The sequence below is a fragment of the Pseudophryne corroboree genome, chromosome 10 (genome assembly GCF_028390025.1).
Source record: "Pseudophryne corroboree isolate aPseCor3 chromosome 10, aPseCor3.hap2, whole genome shotgun sequence".
NCBI lineage: Eukaryota > Metazoa > Chordata > Amphibia > Anura > Myobatrachidae > Pseudophryne > Pseudophryne corroboree.
The window spans coordinates 156123387-156142730 of record NC_086453.1 but is presented as its reverse complement, the minus strand read 5'-3'; the positions used below and the strand labels follow the sequence as shown (position 1 = coordinate 156142730).

At 42.5% G+C, this 19344-nt stretch overlaps 1 protein-coding gene and 1 non-coding gene across 2 annotated transcripts in view; both read right to left on the bottom strand.

Annotated features, from left to right (window-relative positions):
• Positions 1-19344, bottom strand: part of KASH5 (KASH domain containing 5) — a 1087213-nt gene that overhangs the window by 85826 nt on the left and 982043 nt on the right. The window lies entirely within an intron of this gene.
• Positions 9592-9706, bottom strand: LOC134967831 (U5 spliceosomal RNA). Its single transcript, XR_010189185.1, has one exon. It is a non-coding gene; the product is annotated as a U5 spliceosomal RNA (small nuclear RNA).

Here is a 19344-nt window from a genome sequence, read left to right as displayed (position 1 = left end):
ATATACTTGCGTGTCACCTCTGGCAATGGTGGAACGCAAGCAGGACTTCCTGAATCCACGGGCCTGTATGTGGTGACGTGTTTTCACTCGTCCGGATATTGTAGCCATGGCAACGTCTCACTGTTCATGCTTCAACCAACGGTTTACTCCATCACATATAACACAAAAAAAACAGTATATATTAGTATCGTCTTATGCATACAATTATATTTAAGTGGTTATTGATACAAAGAATGGATTACAGGAACCATTTTAACTCGAAGTCGCTATTTAATCCATTTGGACTTAGAGTTTTGTGTTTATAAATATAGCTCATTTCAGTTCTAGCTAATTGTTTTGCCACATCCCTGTTTCTCATATTTTCCCTTATGGCTTTTAATCCATAAAAGCCAGAAATTTTGGAGATTGCACAATTATGTTCCCTTTTAAAATGAGCAGAGAGGGCATGAGTCTCCACGCCCTTTTTAATATTACGTAGGTGCTCACCTAGGCGTACCTTTAGTGGGCGTGAGGTTCTTCCAATATAATACATATTGCATTCACATTTGATTGCATACACTACATTCTTAGTGTTGCATGTTATAAATTCTTTTATTTTCACTTCTACCCCATTGATGTCAATCTTTTCAATTTTTTTGCAACCACCCCCCCCAATATTTCTACATCCGATACAATTACTACATCGAAAAAAACCAATCGACTTAATGGTTGAAATTTGTGGTGTGGGCGCATACATACTCGATACAAGGGTTGATTTTAGGTTGGGAGCCTTTCGATAAATACATTTAGGCTTATCTGGCAATAGTGGTCCCAGAACGGTGTCTTTCTTTAAAATATGCCAGTGTTTGCGTAACACCTTTTCTACCTCCTTGTGTTCCTTAGAGTATTGCGTAATAAATGCAAATTCGTATTCATTATTAGATTTGTTACCCATTTGATTGCTTTGTGAAGTGGTAGGTTTTACTGTATTTGCCGACTCTAGAGCTTTTATAATTTTATTTTTATTATATCCACTAGCGAGGAATTGGTTGCTCATTTCCTCTGCTTGTGTTGAGAACACTGAATCTATAGAGCAATTCCTCCTCAAACGTTTAAACTGTCCATTTGGTATGGAATTTATCCAGTTGTCATGGTGGCAACTGGAAGGTGGAATATAGCCTCCAGAGTCTGTTGGTTTAGTGTAATTTTTGAATTGGATGTTCCCTTCCTCCACATAGACTGTAACGTCAAGAAAATTAATTTTAGTCTCCTGTATGTCAAAGGTTAATATTATTCCCTTGTTATTTTCATTTAGAGACTTGCAAAAAGAATCAAGCATTTCTCTTCCGCCTTTCCACACAAAAAATATATCATCTATATATCTTGCGTAGGACACCAGGCTCGCTCCAAGGGGATCGTTGGCCCAGATGGTATTGAGCTCCCACAACCCCAAAAATAAATTTGCATAGCTTGGAGCGAACCTGGTGCCCATGGCGGTGCCCCTCCTTTGCAGGAAGTAGTCATCTTTAAAGAGAAAAAAATTATTTTGCAAAATAAACATAATACCCTCAATTAGGAATTCTTTCAAATTTTTATCCGTTTCTGATAGGTCAAGGAAGTGTCTTACCGCCTCCACACCATCACTGTGTTCAATGATGGTGTAGAGGGAACCGACATCCGCCGTGACCAACAGAAAACCGTCTTGCCATTTGATGGTTTTGACAAGCTTTAAGAAATCCCCAGTGTCTTTAAGATGTGACCGGTTTAAAAGTACCATAGGCTGTAGGTAAAAGTCTATAAATCTCGATAGATTTGCGGAAATAGAGGAGACACCAGAAATTATTGGTCTTCCTGGGGGATTTTCCATGCACTTGTGCACCTTAGGTAAGATGTATAATACCGGTGTTCTAGGGTCTTCATTAATTAGGAATTTAGCTTCCTTTTCGGTGATGATGTTTTTTTCCACTGACTGTTTTACCCAGGTGACGAGTTTTTCTTGTATTTGTTCTGATGGATCTTTTCTCAATCTTATGTATGTATTGGAGTCAGAAAGCTGACGCATTATTTCAGCTTCATACTTCTGACAATCTAAGATGACAATCCCCCCCCCCTTATCTGAGGGTTTTATAATTATGTCCTTATTTTGTTTGAGATCTTTCATGGCTTGTTTCCTGTGTATGTTGATTGGCTGTTCATAGTTTAAATACTGGGTGTTTCACACTCCACCCATGTCTTGATAAAGGTCAGCTGGTGACCGAAATGCATTGACAACAGAAGGAGTGTGAACAGCCAGTTTTTTCTCCACACTACCCCCATACATCTTCGCTGATTCTGGTAAGAAGGCAACCCCTCTTTTTCCACCATTGGTATTGCTTTCTAACTTTTCCAGTGACCAGCTGGGGTCTGTGTGGTACTTTTTTCACTAGGATTTTAATTTTTAATTCATTTTATCTAAAAAAAATTTCTCTGTTGCAATCTTTTTCAATTGTGGAACTGTTTCGGATTGCATCTTGTATTTTAAACTGTTGGATTCTCCCAGACTGTGGGACCCATTTTTGTACAATAAAACTTTGTCATTTTTATTCGACTGGTGGACATATTTTTCTTGGAAAATTATTGAATAACCCTTTGGATGAAGGCTCCAAGGGAAAAGATACCATGATGTGTTTATAACAGAAAACAACACTGTGAGTTGGGGTACGCAGATTGTGATTATAATCTAAAGAAACTGTAAAGATACCTTGATGTGCTTTTCCTTTCCCGATTTCTAGTAAGTCGGGTACGTTTGGTACTGCCGTTATACAGTGGCTAATTCATACTTGACCATAAGTACGCATTAACTTCTAGGACATTTTGTTCTTTAATTGTAACATTATTCTCTTGGCAATACCACACATTGGATGTTTTTATTTATTTTTTCCCTATGAATGAGCCTAATATTGGTACTGGGACATTTGGAGGAAACACAAGGGGATAAACACTAAAGATACCTTGATGTGCTTCCTGAACTCCAGTGACCGTGTGAGTAGGGTACGCCTACCTTTTTCTGGTTAAAGATACCTTTATGAGTTTGACCTCCCCCATGTCTATAGTGAGTGTGGTACGCTCCATCTATTGAACCCCGTTTCCATATACACAGAAATCTGTATAAAGACTGTATTACACTATATATTTTCTTTCTCTCTCTTTCTTCATATCCCAAACTCCGATTTTACACCGTACCATCTTGAGTGGAATGAAGTACAGAGCAAAGTAAAAAGAACAACACGAAGGCATCTCATAATAAGGAGAAGGAACGTATTTCATAAACATTTATTTAAGAGCGCCCAGGGTTGTAGATCTCCTATTTTTGTATTGCATATTGTATTTTCTAGGTGTTTTGGTGACACCTTTGGGAGGTTAATATCTAGGGCAGTCTCATTTTAGCGCCAGTGTAAAAAAATCTTCTACTCTTTCTTCTTTTTCTTCATTATGGGTAACAGTCTTTATACAGGTCCGAATGTATGTTTTATAATTGATCTTTTAAGATTCATTTTGACGCACAATTATTTTATGTATGATGGCAGATTTTATATCCAAATATCGGGCTGCACAATGGGATCTTGTGCAGCCCCGGTATACGCCAATGCATACATGTATTTGGTAGAACAGGAACTCTTCTTTGCACAGTCCGAGATTACACGACAGATTTTTCATTACCATAGACGACATTCTGGTGTTGTGGACTGGCACAGAAGAGGCTCTTGCAGAGGTGATTAAAGCGCATAATGAATCTCAATGTCCAGCGAAGTTGACTCTTACCATGAGTAAAAATGATATAAACTTTCTGGATGTAAATATCTCATGCATAGACCACCAGTTGCACACGAAAATGTTTTCTAAACCCACAGACCGCAATACATTGCTCAAATACGACAGTTTTCATCCCAGATCTACGATCAGGGAATTACCATACTCTCAGTTCATCCGAGTATGTAGAATTAACAGCAATAGCATAGACAGAGATAAACAACTTGATGCCATGGTCAATAAATTTGTGGAAAGGGGGTATCCCATCCGTGAGTTACTTATGGCAAGGCGTAGGGCATGTGCAATAGAAAGATCTGTTTTATTACAAGATAAGGTTGACACAGCCAACGGTCAGCAAAAAGAGATGTTACCCTGGGTGAATCAGTTTGATTCTAAAAGTGTTAGGGTCTCCTGCCCTGTGCTGCCACGTCGTCATGGCAACCGGGAGACAAGTGCTAGTGGAGTAACCTGAGCGCAGCTGATACTCCGGTTCGGGTCTTTTGCTGTGCAGTGGTTATAGGCTCTGTGCACGGCAGGGGATCCGGTGCTGGTTTTTGTGCTCACAGTCTGTGAGGTCTGAGTGGGGCGTGGACAGCACCTGCTTTATAAGGCCTCTTTTCAGGGTAAGCAGATGCTGCTGAATCTCTGTTGGTTAGTCAGTTCATGAAAGTTAGCCAGTACTGTGTAGCTTTGTATTTGTTTGTTGCTTACTGCAAATAGGCCTGGGGATTTGGTATTACACTCTGCCAATCCAGACCTAGCAGTAAGACTGGAGTCAGTCGTTTAGCTTGCTGGGGTTCTGTTATTACTCTGTGAACTTAGCAAGTTTGCGGCTGTATTCTAACACTTGCCTGTCTAATCCTGTCTCACTGTGCTAGGTGTCAGGGGTCAGTTTAGTGGCAGTAAGCTTAAACCTGTGCACTGCAAGTGAGAATCAGGATTGTGGAGGCTCTCCTTGTGTCTATCATTCCATCTCTGACCAAGGAGTTTACTGCCACACCCGTTGGTAACCCTTTAGGGTTTTGCTGTTGCCCTTAGCAACAGCATTTCGGGTTCTCTACGTATTAAAACACAACATCTTGCTTTTTACATCTGAGCAGTTCTAATACAAGGGAGATACCCAGTTCCTTAGCCTCTGGGCTTCTCTGTTCACTGTGTGTGTATTTTGTTACCCTATCACCTTCTGTGTACGTTATGTCATATTCCCCAGTTTGTCTGTGAGTCCATTTGTTTTGCATAACAGTTCAAACACCAGTACATTCCTGCAGACACTGGAGTGCATAACAGTTCTGACACTAGTACTTTCCTGCAGGCACTGGTGTGCATAACAAAAAGCAGCCATACCACCAAGAGGGCAAAAGCTTTATGGCCTATAATAACTAATGACCCACAGCTATCAGTTTTAAAAAATACTAAATTAGTCCCTAGTTATGCTAGAGGCCCAAATTTGAGGGACCTGCTTGTCAAAACGGACATTACAGGTATCCAACCACCTAAAATGCATTTTTTATCTAAAAAGGGTGGGTGTTACAAATGCTCAGGCTGTGTAACATGCAGCTATATGATCGCAGGTCAAAAATTTCCACACCCGCAGACAGGAAAAATGTTGAATATCAGATATCCGTTAACATGTTCATCACGTTTTGTTATTTATCTATTGTCCTGTCCGTGTGGTCTGCATTACGTCGGAAAAACGAAACGACAGTTTAAAGAAAGGATGGCCCAGCATAGAGGGGCCATTAGAGCTGCAATTAATGAAGGAAAAAGTGATCAAGCAGTGGCGCGACATTACCTGATGTCTAAGCATTCCATGGCCACGTTGAGATATAGGATAATAGACCAGGTCCCCCCAGATGTAAGAGGGGGTGACAGAGATAGGCTGCTATTGCAGCTAGAATGTAAATGGATACATCGGTTAAATACTGTTAGTCCAAATGGTTTAAATGAGTCCATCAATTTTAGCTGTTTTTTATGATGTTTACAGTTGTATTATTAATATGAACGTATGTGGGGGATTGATACCACATCGGATCTATATTGATATAACTTGTAAGAATGCTTCAGCCAGCTGTTACCGTATGGAAAGAGGCAATGGAGAGGTAGTCTGAGATTCCATACTAGGTTGATACAATCATTATTAGCACAAAATATTTCTTAAAGAATCTTGTTGAAGCAGCACTTAGCACTTTACACATTGATTTTATTGCACTAATTTGGAAAAGTGGGTTTTTCCATCCTGGCACAACAGTTTTTTCAGCACTAGATGGCGGTAAAGAGTCATCGATGTTTTAACTTTTTGTTCACAGTTTATTTTTATGTCAATTTTATTAAGATTGTACCTGTATGCATGTGACAAACTGGTTTGACATGATGTTCATTGATTTTTTAGGTTTCATAGCGATGTGACGCTTGCAGCCGCATCGCTATGGAAACCGATGCAGCTCCGTCGCTGTGGGCCGGCGCACGTCACTTCCGGCGTGACGTTACAGTCGAGACCGGAAGTGGGGCGGAAGACGCTGGGACACACGATGGGAGGCGGCAGTGAACACCTGGGGACCTGTAAGTTGTTGTATTGTTGGTATTTAAGCACTGTTGTTCTGCACTATGTGTGTTGTGTGTCCTGATGACGGGGGGGCAGTACCCCGAAACGTTGAATAAAGCACCTTGATTTTTTTCACCGAATTGGCAGTCCAGGAGTGACTCTATCATTGGGAGAGTATGTTTGAGGTTGGCAAGCCTCTGGAGCGCACCCTGGCAAGTCATTGAAATATCCTGTGGAGTGCCGGCTGTTCGAGTTGTATATATATATATATATATATATATATATAAACAACTGGGTTCAAGGACAATTTCCAGAGACCTGCACAACAAAACAGAACTATCCTGACTTGGGTGGAGATGTGCCAGCAAAGAGGGTCCTGGCTAATATTAATAAAGGTTGACTGCATAGTGTACACAGTGAACAATGGTGGACACCATGTGGAACATTTAGTTGTGTGAGGAGGGAAAAAATAGGATTTTGGTACTTACCAGGTAAATCCTTTTCTTTGAATCCATAGGGGGCACTGGAGTACTCTTGGGATATGGACGGCTTCGCAGAAACAAAGGCACTGAATATTTAAATTTAGAACTCTCCACCCCTCCATATCCCAGAGTACCTCAGTGTACGACCTCAGTGTTTTTTACTGAGCGAATAAGAACTATAGAGAGGTTGACAATGGAGAATTCCTATCACATAACGGACAACAACAAAGTTGACCCATAACGTTACGGTCAACTAAACAGTTGACACCATAACCGATAGACCCTTATAATTTGAACCAATCGGTGAAAATGTGTTACCATAAGCTCCTCTGAGCTTAATACAACCCAGGTAAAACTGCTCTGGGTGGGCGTCCAGTGCCCCCTATGGATTCAAAGAAAAGGATTTACCTGGTAAGTACCAAAATCCTATTTTCTTTTTCATCCACTAGGGGTCACTGGAGTACTCTTGGGACGTACCAAAGCTTCCCTCGTGGGCGGGAGAGCTGTTTGACACCTGTAACAGTAGGCGGCCAAAGCTAGATGCTGATGCCGCAACCGTTTCATAACGTGTAAACGCGCACAAACGTGTGCACTGAAGACTATGTAGCCGCGTTGTAAATGCTCTACGACCAACTGGTCATGACATTCCCACAGAACCTGTGGAATGAGCTATTACTGACGTAGGCGCCTGTAACCTAGCCTTAAAGTAAGCCTGACTTGTAGTCATTTTTATCCAACTGGATAATGTCTGCTGAGAAACTGGCTAACCCCAGTTGGCAGCATCATAGAGAACAAACAACGTATCCGTATTACGAACTGTACGACCTGTGTAGACGTTCGGGACATATAGACGCGTAATGCGTGTAGCACATGCAGAATTCTAGAATGTGCTGTTATCACAGGAACCACTATTGGTTTATTGATGTGAAAATAAGAAATCGGAATTTGTCCGAAGTTCTGCTTTGTCATGAGAAAACCCAAATCCGGTGGCTTGGACTACAAGGCACCCAAATGTGAAAACAAAGCCCTTGCCGAAGCTAAGGCTAGAAGAAAAACGTTTTCCAAGTGAGAAACTTAATCCCCATTTGTTGTAAGGGTTCAAAATATGAAAACTGTAAGAAATCTGAACCCAGCTTCAAGTCGCATGGCGCTGTAGGTGGGATAAATGGAGGCTGCACTTTGATGACACCTTGTAGAAAAGGTGTGTACCGACACAATAGAGTCAAATGTCTTTGAAAATAAATTGACTACACAGATACCTTCACCCTTAGTGCAGATAAACGCAGTTCTCCATCCCACCCCGTCTGTAAATTAACAGAAAACGGGTAACTTGAAAGATGATGTCGGAAACTTCCGAGCTTCACACCCACCTATATAGGCACACCAAATTTTGCAATAATGAGCTGCCGTAAGCGGCTTCCTAGCTCGTAACATGGTTGGTATAACCAATACTGTAATGCCCTCGTAACATGGTTGGTATAACCAATATTGTAATGCCCTATGTCTTTTCTTAAGAAGGCGGTCTGAACCACCACCCCGTCAACCGCTGCCGCGGTACATAGGTAAATAGGGGTAAAAGAACGGTCCCTGTTGTAACAGGTTGGACGTATTATGAGCGGGCAAAGATCGTGTGCGAGTATTCCTTGGAGATTCGAGAAGCAAGCTCTCCGAACCCCATGAGATATCACTATTATGACTGTGACGTAACTGTCTTATGATCCGTTTTAGCAACGGAGAGAGCAGCGGAAAACGGTGGAGCCAGATACACGAGGCTGTATGACCACACGAATGTGAGAGCCTCCCCCGCCACTGCCCTTGTGATCTGTCGTTCTGTACACATACTGAGCGTTTGTAATTGTGGTGAGATGCCATCATGTACACCTGAGGGTAACCACCCCCGTGGATCCACATGTGAAACACCTTGGATTTAATGCCCAGTTTCCTGGATGAAAATTCCGACGGGTGAAATCATCTGTCTAACAGATATCCACTCCCGGAATGAACCCCGTCGACAACATCACCTAATGGTGTTCTGGGCAATTGAGGATTCGAGCTACCTTTCGCATTACCATGCGGCTTCTCGGTCCTCCCTGGTTGTTGTGTATGCAACTCCCGTTGCGTTGTCGGACTGTACTTGGACAGACTGAAAGCGAAGCATGTAGTGCATTGTAAATTGCACGGAGTTCCAGGACATTTATAGACAGCAATCTGTCGTGATCCGTTTTAGAACCCCTGTCGCTGATCTTTTTTAACTACAACTCCTCAACCTCTGAGACTCTTGTCCAGAGTATATACACCCTCGGCCCTCTGTGGGAAACGCGAGTGAAACCCGGCGAACTAAAGCGCTTTGAAAACACATCATTGTTCCTAATAGGCGAATACACCAATGTACCGCTAGTGTGCGTGGCTTTTATCACTAATTGTACTAGATGGTATATTTGTTCTTCCTGGTGTAGTAGGTAAATTTCTTTGATTTACCGTATTTATAATCATACCTAGGAATTGAAGTCATTCAGACGGAATTAGATGCGATTGTTTTTGAACTTGACCTGCCACCATGGTGTACGTTAGTAGCGCAAGTAAGAGGAACCTCTGTTGAGACAGAGTTCTTATGATCAGATCGTCTAAGTATGGAACGATTGTCACCGCCAGGGCTCTGAGATGAGCTATCATCACCAACATCACTTTGGTGAATACCCGAGGCGTTGATAAGAGGCCAACGGTAGAACCTAAAAATGGTTAATGGTTGTGGCGTTTTGCAACACGCATTGTGAAGATCAAGCGCAATCATGCAATTTTAGCCCAGCGTGAGCCAGGCACCAAAAAATTACATGAAACTCATGGTTGTTCCTCTCCACGGAAATCTTTAGTAAAAGGCGAAAGATTTATTCGTTCTGAAGAGAAACCAGAGTATTCTTGTGGCTCCAAATATGCAAGTACTAACTGGTAGTAAGTGACTTGCTGATTGAGACTGCGACGGAGCCCTTCGGCTTCGTTACCCCAAACAGAGGGGAATAAATAACCCTGACTCTGTTGGTGTACCAGGCCTGGAAATAAAACAGCTGCAACCAGCAGAGACTGAATGGCCACCTGCCAAAACGCCTAGTTTCGTCCGACAGAGGCAGTCTTGTCTTTTAAACTGTAAATAGCGGATACATCCATGAGTGGATATTTGGAAACACGGCAAATGTAACGTGTAAAGGCGCGCTTCCACAATTGGAAATTCTATATGGCCTGAGAGGCCGTTAAGCCACTGGCTTGTTGACTTTAGCACCTTGGCGTTACCAGTCGTGACTGTTTTTGTACCACAGCCTTGAAAAGACTGAAGTCTAAAGGGATTAAACGTCGGGCCAAAGTATTTTCGTTTTGATACCGGAGGCCTGAATATTAAATTTAGGACCAAACAACTTCTGGCCTTGTTTTGGTGAAACTAGCGACGATGAAAAGCAAGAATCGAGATAACAGGTGTCAGCAGAAGCTTTACCGAGATACTCTGCAGCTTTTTATTAACAGTGATCGTCATTGTTTCCATACATAGAGCGTCTAGTAACCCAAATTTGTTTGTCACAGACGAATTCACCAATGACGGATTGTCCCATTTAGATGTGGAAAATGGGTAAATAGGGTTAAATGTTAGTCAGATATTCTAAATAATAACTGTTTGAAGATCTGTTGTTTATGAAAATCGACAGATTAGATGTTAAAGTCTACTTAGTCTCTGTAACAATTGAGACACTGACTTACTGGTTATTAGCAATGTATGGTTGTCAAAACACCCCACTATCTGACTGCTGGTCTAATGTACCCTTCTCACTTGTAGTATCGTTATGAGAATTGACATATAATTGTCAGATTAAATTATAAGACCAGTTAAATTAACACCTTGGTACCCAAAGGAAAAATTGGACCTTTGGAAATACTGAGACTCCTTTGTTAGAGCTGGCGGAGTGAACTCCGATCTTACCGCTCCATCGAGCGGAGTTATGTTTAACATAGGATCTAGGACTGACACGGCTTACGGAGTGGAACCGTACAAACCAACAGAATTTGTGGTAGATTTATGTACAGACATTGTAGTAAACCTTATATGTAGTCTGTGTTGGAGGCTTACCCCACAGACAGACACTCCAATAGCCACAGTAACAGACACTTGCACTAATTAGTAAAATGTTTACTTAAAGTGCGTAATATATATATATATATATATATATATATATATATCTATGGCTAAATACAGTTTACATGGGCCTATGTGAAACCTGAACCAAATTTCCCACTAACACCCCTGCGCCTCCGGTGGCGTAGAGATGTAGTGTAGGAATGTTCTGGAATTACCACTGGAAGAAACAGGAAACATGATTAAAAATGGCCCCCATGCCATGCTTACATTGAAACTCATAGGAGAAGTTACAATACCTGCTGCCACTGAGAATCACAGTCTAGTATACACTGATAAAAACACAGTCTAGTATACACTGACATGCAGGTTACAATACAATCACAGACAGGTCATATTTAACATAAGCTCTGGCTGCAGTTATTATGTATTAATATCTTCTATAGATAATCTGTTATTATTAATAACTTATATAGATAATATAGATATATATAGACTCAACTGCCTATTACTTGTAGCATTTGGCAGCTGCAGCCACGCAGTAATCTGCCAGATCCCCCACTCCCTCCCCCTTCCCTGTACTCCCTGTAGCGCTGTGTCTCAGCGGGGAGCCGGGAAGCTTATTGCAGGGAGGCGAAGGACCCAGAGCAGCAGTGATCGGCTGGCCGGAGCGCGGCGTCGCTAGGCAAGCTGCGCGGGCCTGTTTGTCCGTCTCACTGAACACACGGATTGAAGTTCTGTGCGGCGGGTCTCCCTGTGTGAGCACCGCTGGCGGCCGTGGCGTGCGGCGTGCGGGAGGAAGAAGCGCCTGTTGGGGGACGGAGCGTGGAGTGTCTGAGCGGCAGACAGGGCACTGGCGTTACAGCGGTCGCTTTACCCACGGACCCCACACAGCGGGACGGCAGCCTGCGCTGACCGTCCCGTTTCCCCAGCATACCTTTTGCAGAAAGGTCTGCGACACTTCCTTCATGCTGCGACGGGCTTCTGTCTGAAAGCTCTGTCCAGCTTCTCAGATCATGGCTGCGACGGGGCTTCTATGTGTAAGCTCCGTCCAGCTGTTCAGATGATGGCTGCGACGGGGCTTCTATTTGTAAGCTCCGTCCAGCTCTTCAGTCATGGCTGCGACGGGGCTTCTATGTGTAAGCTCCGTCCAGCTCTTCAGTCATCTCCAGTCATGTCTCCAGCTTGCAGGAGACAGTGGGCTGCCTGTGGCTGTGAGGGTGCTCTTTGTGAGGACCGACACGCCATGCGCTGCCTTGCAGCGGCACCATCCCGGACCCATGTTTTTATAGAAACTGGGAAGGGAAGTGTAAAAATTAAAAATGAAAAAGTAAAAATGAAAAATTAATAAAAATCTTCCACAAAGTGTGGGAACTCCCACAAGCCGTTGTTAGTGCTTTGAGCACGGAAAAAACACTGAGGTCGTACACTGAGGTACTCTGGGATATGGAGGGGTGGAGAGTTCTAAATTTAAATATTCAGTGCCTTTGTTTCTGCGAAGCCGTCCATATCCCAAGAGTACTCCAGTGACCCCTAGTGGATGAAAAAGAAAAGTTTCATTTACTTTTTTTTGTAAACACTAATATATATAATTTTATTTATTTTTCCACAGATACATTCTACATGGCCTACAGTATGTGGACAACCAAACATCGCACCTATACAAATGAATCCTTACTGTTGTTTGCCATACATGTCATGGAATAAATATAGCGCAGTAGTAAGGCCTACTAAGGCGCAAGAGGATCCACAGCATGCAGTTTCACTACTAGGTGGCGATTGCTCACCTATGAAAGGGCAGTGCTTAAAACAATGGCAGTGGAAGGATATGGCACTACAGAATACTACTGCATACAATAGCAAGCCCTGACGAACGGGCCAGTCACTTACTGTAAAGCTTTACAGTGTAAATAAAGTTCTTAATGTACAGTAATACAGGTCACACATACACTACTGATGTGTGGCAGAGATGCAGTGATACTGTAGTGTCCCTTACAAATAAAAAGTGAGCTTTAGGGGGCGCTGTTAGAAATCATCACTTTCAGTCAGTACACAAAAAAAGACTGCCTCTACGAAGAGCTGAGTGTGCATCTTTTCATGGAAGAAAACAAGCAGTTGCTATTGCTTATACTATATATGGCAGGGGTGCTCGCGATCACTTACACTTATTAGCACAGAAAAGGGTCTTTCTGAACTGAACTGACTGCATCTTTTCTACCAAAAAAACAAACAAACATTGTAATCATTTTAGTGTGCAGTCTTTATGATCTCCATTAATCCTTGCTTCGTGCTATATAGACGGGTTCACTACGGCTGGCCGGCGGTCGGGCTCCCGGCGCCCAGCATACCAGCGCCGGGAGCCCGACCGCCGGCTGACCGACAGTGTGGCGAGCGCAAATGAGCCCCTTGCGGGCTCGCTGCGCTCGCCACGCTACGGGCACGGTGGCGCGCTACGCGCGCCACACTATTTTATTCTCCCTCTATGGGGGTCGTGGACCCCCACGAGGGAAAATAAGTGTCGGTATGCCGGCGGTCGGGCTCCCGGCGCCGGTATACTGAGCGCCGGGAGCCCGACCGCCGGTATACAGAAGACCACCCATATAGACAGAACGAAGCAAGGATTAATGGAGATCATAAAGATGCATACTAAAACTACTAACCTGTTCTTGATATATGCAATGGTGCTAATAATAACAGTATATAAATACAGCATAAAGTGAATGGAGTAATTACCACTTATTTAGTTGTTTAATAACAATGGCCACTAAACAACTAATTTTGACTGGATTGCTTACAAAGTGACTGCGTCTTTGGGAGAAGTGATAAAATTGATATCAATGGTGACTGATTGTCAAATAGGTGTTTTTGATTACCATATTGTATTTTAATTCAACACCGGCCGTGTCTATGTATGTTCTTTTTTATATATGTTTTTATGTGATTTGTGGAATTAAATAATTAATATAAAAGCATTCAGTTATGACGGCACTTCATTAGTCTGTGTTTTTATCTATTTTATGGTTGGAGAATCAGTGACCTTCATTCATGAGGCTGCAGCATACCATGAATGCGATTACATATAAGGGGTCCCCCCGAAAAGTCAGCACCTAGTGTATGTTTCTTTCTTTCTCTTGAGTATTTTTATTTGTATATTTCTCTGTATATTTTCAGATTTCTAATTAGACATAGGGGAATATTCAATTAGCTGAGATAACCCGTTTAGGCATGAAAAACTGCGATTTTAGCAATTAGCATTATCAACCTAAGGAAGATGAGTTATCATGTCCTTTTTTTGTTTAAATTGAACCCTAAAGTATACTTTAAAAGACTATGAAAGAAAAATAATGGGATTATGATTGCCTTTGTGATCACTGTAATGTTTAATATTAATTCTCTCTTTAAAAATGAAATTTCCATTAGGTATAATTTTGCTCGCCAGGGGAGTATTTTCATTTGTCTATTTCTATGTATATGTACAGACTTTTTATTACACAAGGGAGTATTCAATTAGCTGCAATAACTAGTTTTTTGCATGAAAAACTGCAATTTTGCTGCAAACTGTGAAAGACCCCTATTCAATTATCTACAATAATTTATCGTCGATAATTTTACCATGAATTACACTTCACCTGCTCTCAGGGCCAGATTAACAATGGGGCAGATGGAGCTCCAGCTCCAGGCCTCCACATAAAAACAGGCCCATCTTCATGGCAGTATGATGATCACTAGCCACCAGCTGGCCACATGGTTGGTAGTACAATATAACTATTAAGATTTCATTTCTATTTTTCTCACAAACTGATGCAATTTTTTATATTTTTAGGGGTGTACACGCCAACATGGTTCTGGCCACACCCACACAGCACTGGTCACACCTCCCCCATTTCTCACAATAGGCCCTTGAATATTTTCAGCACCAGGCCCATGGGGCCCTTAATCCGGCCCTGCCTGCTCTGAGCAGGTGCAAAGTTGGGGAAAATTACTATTTTAATAGATAAAAATGTTGGGATTTGGTTTAGAACCCACTGGGCCCCCCCTCCCCCGAACCCACTGGGCCCCCCCTCCCCCCCCCCCCCCCCCCCCCACACACACACACACACACACACACACACACACACACACCACCCCCATCCCTAATGAGTAAGTAAGCACTTTGATGTTTTTTATTATTTTTAATTGGCCACTATTTATATGATGTATTTTTTGGGGTGAAAAAGTACAAAGTGATGGAAGTTGGGGTTCAAAGTATGGGACAGGTATATTGGGGTGCTTTATAAGTGGGACAAATGTTTTTAGGCTTGCAGGTGATAGTAGTCAGTCTTTCTCCACTTTTTTTGCATCTCCTAAAATGGCCCAAATATATATTTATACTCATTTTTATGTATCCCGAATTTAATGATAGCACTTATTTTGCTGGGGGGAAAAAATATTTTTTATCATTTAAGAAAAAAAATGTAAATGCATATAACAGGCATTTGAATTAATTTAAGTACTCCAAATCTATTTAATATGATCTCTAATACACTTCTATACTGTTATCCTGTGTTAATTTGCAATTTTTGGGGTTACAGGCTTTTATCCCCATTTTCACCTACACTTTTCATGGTGAGAATTTTTGCGCAAATTCTGTTTTCACAATTTTTGAAATTGTACCTATTCAATTCCAAAATTACGAATACAGGATTCTGTGTAGGTGAAAATTGAGAAATAAGCCTGTACCCCCAAAAATTCTATTTTTGGCATAAAAAAAATGCCAAACTAACATAGGATAACAGTATAGAAGTGTATTAGAGGCCATTTTAAATATATTTGGGGTACTTAAATGGAATTACGTGGCTGTTATATGCATTAAAAAAAAATTGAAAAAAATTCATGGTACAAAAAAAATGAGTATAGATATATATAGATATATTTGGTCCTTTTTAGGAGACTGACTACTCCCACCTGCAAGTCTAAAAACATTTGTCCAACTTATAAAGCACCCCAATATACCTGTCCCATAACTTGAACTCCAAATTCAATTATTTTGCACTATTTCACGTCAAAAATTACATCATTATTGGCCAATTCAAAATAATTAAAATCTTTAAAGTGGCTACCTAGACACCGTGGGGGGGACGGAGTCCCAGGGTTTCGGAACCAAATCCCGACATCTTTACCTTAAAATATAAATTTTCACTAACTTTGCACATGAACAGAATAGGTGAAGTGAAATTCACAGTAAAATTATCGACAATAAAATATTGCGACTAATTTAATAGGGGTCGTTTACAATTTGCAGTAAACGGATTATCCCAGCTAATTGAATAATCCCCTATGTCTAATTAGAAATCTGAACGTATACATAGAAATATACAAATTCTGATACTCCGCTGACGGGCAAAATTATACAAGGAAATTGTTTAATTTTAAAGAGAGAATTTTAAAAAAATATATATTTATTGAAGGTAATTTCACACAAATGAAAGTACAATATTATGAAAGTACATAATGTCACTGACTCCACTGCCTTTACAAAAGTACAAAACATATAGTAAATGCACACAAAAGGAATGAATAAGTAAAATAAACCATGATGGTCACTGTAAATGTGTTAAAGCTACAATGTTAATCGTTAATATATTTGGACTAGAAAGGCGGAGAACCTCATGTAAGCAATTCCATGTTATACCATGTAGTGAGTCTGACCACTTTACGTATAATATCCCTGGTGGGCAACGGGAGAGTAACAATATAAGGCAACCAAATAGCAAAAAAATTGGGAGAGCGCGATTCCACATCTAATAAACACTCTATCCAGTCCATCTGGTAATGGTAGGAAAATCGGGGGAACATGAGTGCAATAGACACAGGCTCTTTATGCACCCATTGGGATAATATGGATTTCTTTGTGGCTACGGCTATACGTGCCAACAATAATTTGCTACCTTTGGATAATGAAGAAGATTGAGTATCATACTGGTTCCAAAAAGCCCAAGCCTGGGTAATAGTGAAGGTGATATTCAATTTTTTATTTAATTTTTTTGAAAAAAACGGTTTTTTTTTCCATTTTAAAGTATATCAGCGAATATGAAATACATATAATACAGGTATACAGCAACCGTATACTCTGCATGCAAACAAAACAATACAGCATTAATGTGTATATAAAGTGAAGGATTATCCAGATAGAATGTCAAGCAATGTAAATCAGAGCCAGTAGATCATTAACAATATGTCAGCATAAGAATGAATGAGCAAAAATCAAGTGGATAACACTCAGCAAATAATGATAAAAGTAGTAGGGAGGGAAACGGAAGATAGTATGGGGGGGATAAGCCGGCCGGTCCTAACTGCACAGAATGTTTGAATGACAATATGGGGTAGAGTGGATACGATTATACAGTAGTTAACGGCAGTGACGTGCAGTGAGGTCAGTGGCTGTGGAGGCACTGGCAGCTAACACCCCCCACCCCATAGGGAAAGAAAAAAAAGTGTAGTCCCCCACACATCACTAAAACCAGCAACAGGCAGAACCAGCCAGGGGGGATACTGCCATAGCAGGGGAGACACTCAGTGTGGGGTTCCCCTGCCATAACATTAATCACCCCCCCAAGCCAGTCAGCCCAGGGCTGGAATTCCTCGGAAAGTGGTGACCCCAAAAAATAAAAATGGGGTCCCCCCCTCCCGAGCAACAACCAGCACTGGGCTGATAGCCCAGTGCTATGCCCCGCACCCCTGGTGGCGGTGGGTGCGGGGTTCATTGTATGTTAATATTGTTCTTTACAGGTGGCCTACAGGCAGGGCCCGTGCTAGGGTGTTCGGCGCCCCCTGCAAACTATAAATTTGCGCCCTCCCATATTCAACAAATGGTCAGCGCGCGCCTTTGGTGCGCGCCGGGAAAAGGGGTGTGGCCTCACAAGTAAGAGGAATGGCCACACAATAGTACGCCCATTTAAAATTACGCTACACAGTAGCACAATCTTATTCATCTTATACGTAATGTTCCATCCGTAGTAATAGCGTCCTTATATGTAATGCACCCCAGTAGTAGTAGCATCCTTATACATAATGCCCCCCAGTAGTAGTAGTATCCTTATACATAATGCACCCCCAGTAGTAGAAGTGTCCTTATATGTAATGCCCCCCCAGTAGTAGTAGCGTCCTAATACGTAGTGCACCCTCAGTAGCAGAAACGTCCTTATATGTAATTCCCCCCTAGAAGTAGTAGCGTCCTTATAGTAGTAGTAGCGTCCTTATATGTAATGCCCCCCCAGTAGTAGTAGCATTGTTATACGTAATGCCCCCCAGTAATAGTAGTGTCCTTATACGTAATGCCCCCTAGTAGTAGCGTCCTTATACGTAATGCCCCCCTCCCCCAGTAGTAGCGTCCCTATACGTAATGCCCCCCAGTAGAAGTAGCGTACTTACATGTAATGCCCCCCAGTAGTAGTAGCATCGTTATATGTAATGCCCCTCCCCTGTAGTAGTAAGGTCCTTACATGTAATGCCCCCCCAGTAGTAGTAGCGTCCTTACATGTAATGCCCCCCCAGTAGTAGCGTCGTTATACGTAATCCCCCCCCCAGTAGTAGTAGTGTCCTTACATGTAATGTCCCCCCCAGTAGTAGCGTCCATAATGCGTGCGCACACAGACATACCTCACACACACAATTCACACATATATACACACATGCACACCCACCATACACACATACACCCCCACCATACACACATACACCCCCACAATACACACACACACACACACACACACACACACACACACACACACACACACCATACACACACACATACATTTCTCTCTCACCTCCACTTACGTAAGTCTGGCTGGCCACCGCTGTAATTACTGTCCCTCTCTCTACAGCAGCCTGGTCCGTTTAGCTCCGCCCCTTCCGATCCATTTAGCTCTGCCCCTTCTGTCCCGTGTAGCTCCTCCCCCTCCGATCCGTACACAGCCGCTGTCACACAGGGGAGGGGAGGAGGCTTTTCATGCTGCCAGCGCCGTTGCTTGTCCTACAGTGACAGGCACAGCAGCTGGCAGCAGCAGAAGGGGGGACAGGACGGCACAGCAGCAGGGAAGGGATGCAGAGCCTCTCCGTCCCAGCGCCTCCCTGCACTGCATCCCTTCGCTGAGCGGGTAGCGCCAGGCCTGCCTACAGGTCCCAGCAAGCTTGCCCCAGCATGCTGGCACTTGGTGAACCACAAGTGTCAGCATGCCCAGATGTAAAGGGCCCGCTGGCACCTGTAGTCCACCTGTAAAGAAAATATTAAATTAAAACACCACACTGTCTCAAAAAAAAGTTTTCTTAGACAGGGTCTTCACCTGGGGGCGGCGGCCTTTTAGCTCTTTTGCATGGCCGCTGCCTTCCCAGGGCTGTCGACGTCTTCACCTGGGGGGCCGCCGCCTCCCCAGGGTTTCCGGCATCTTACTCCGGCG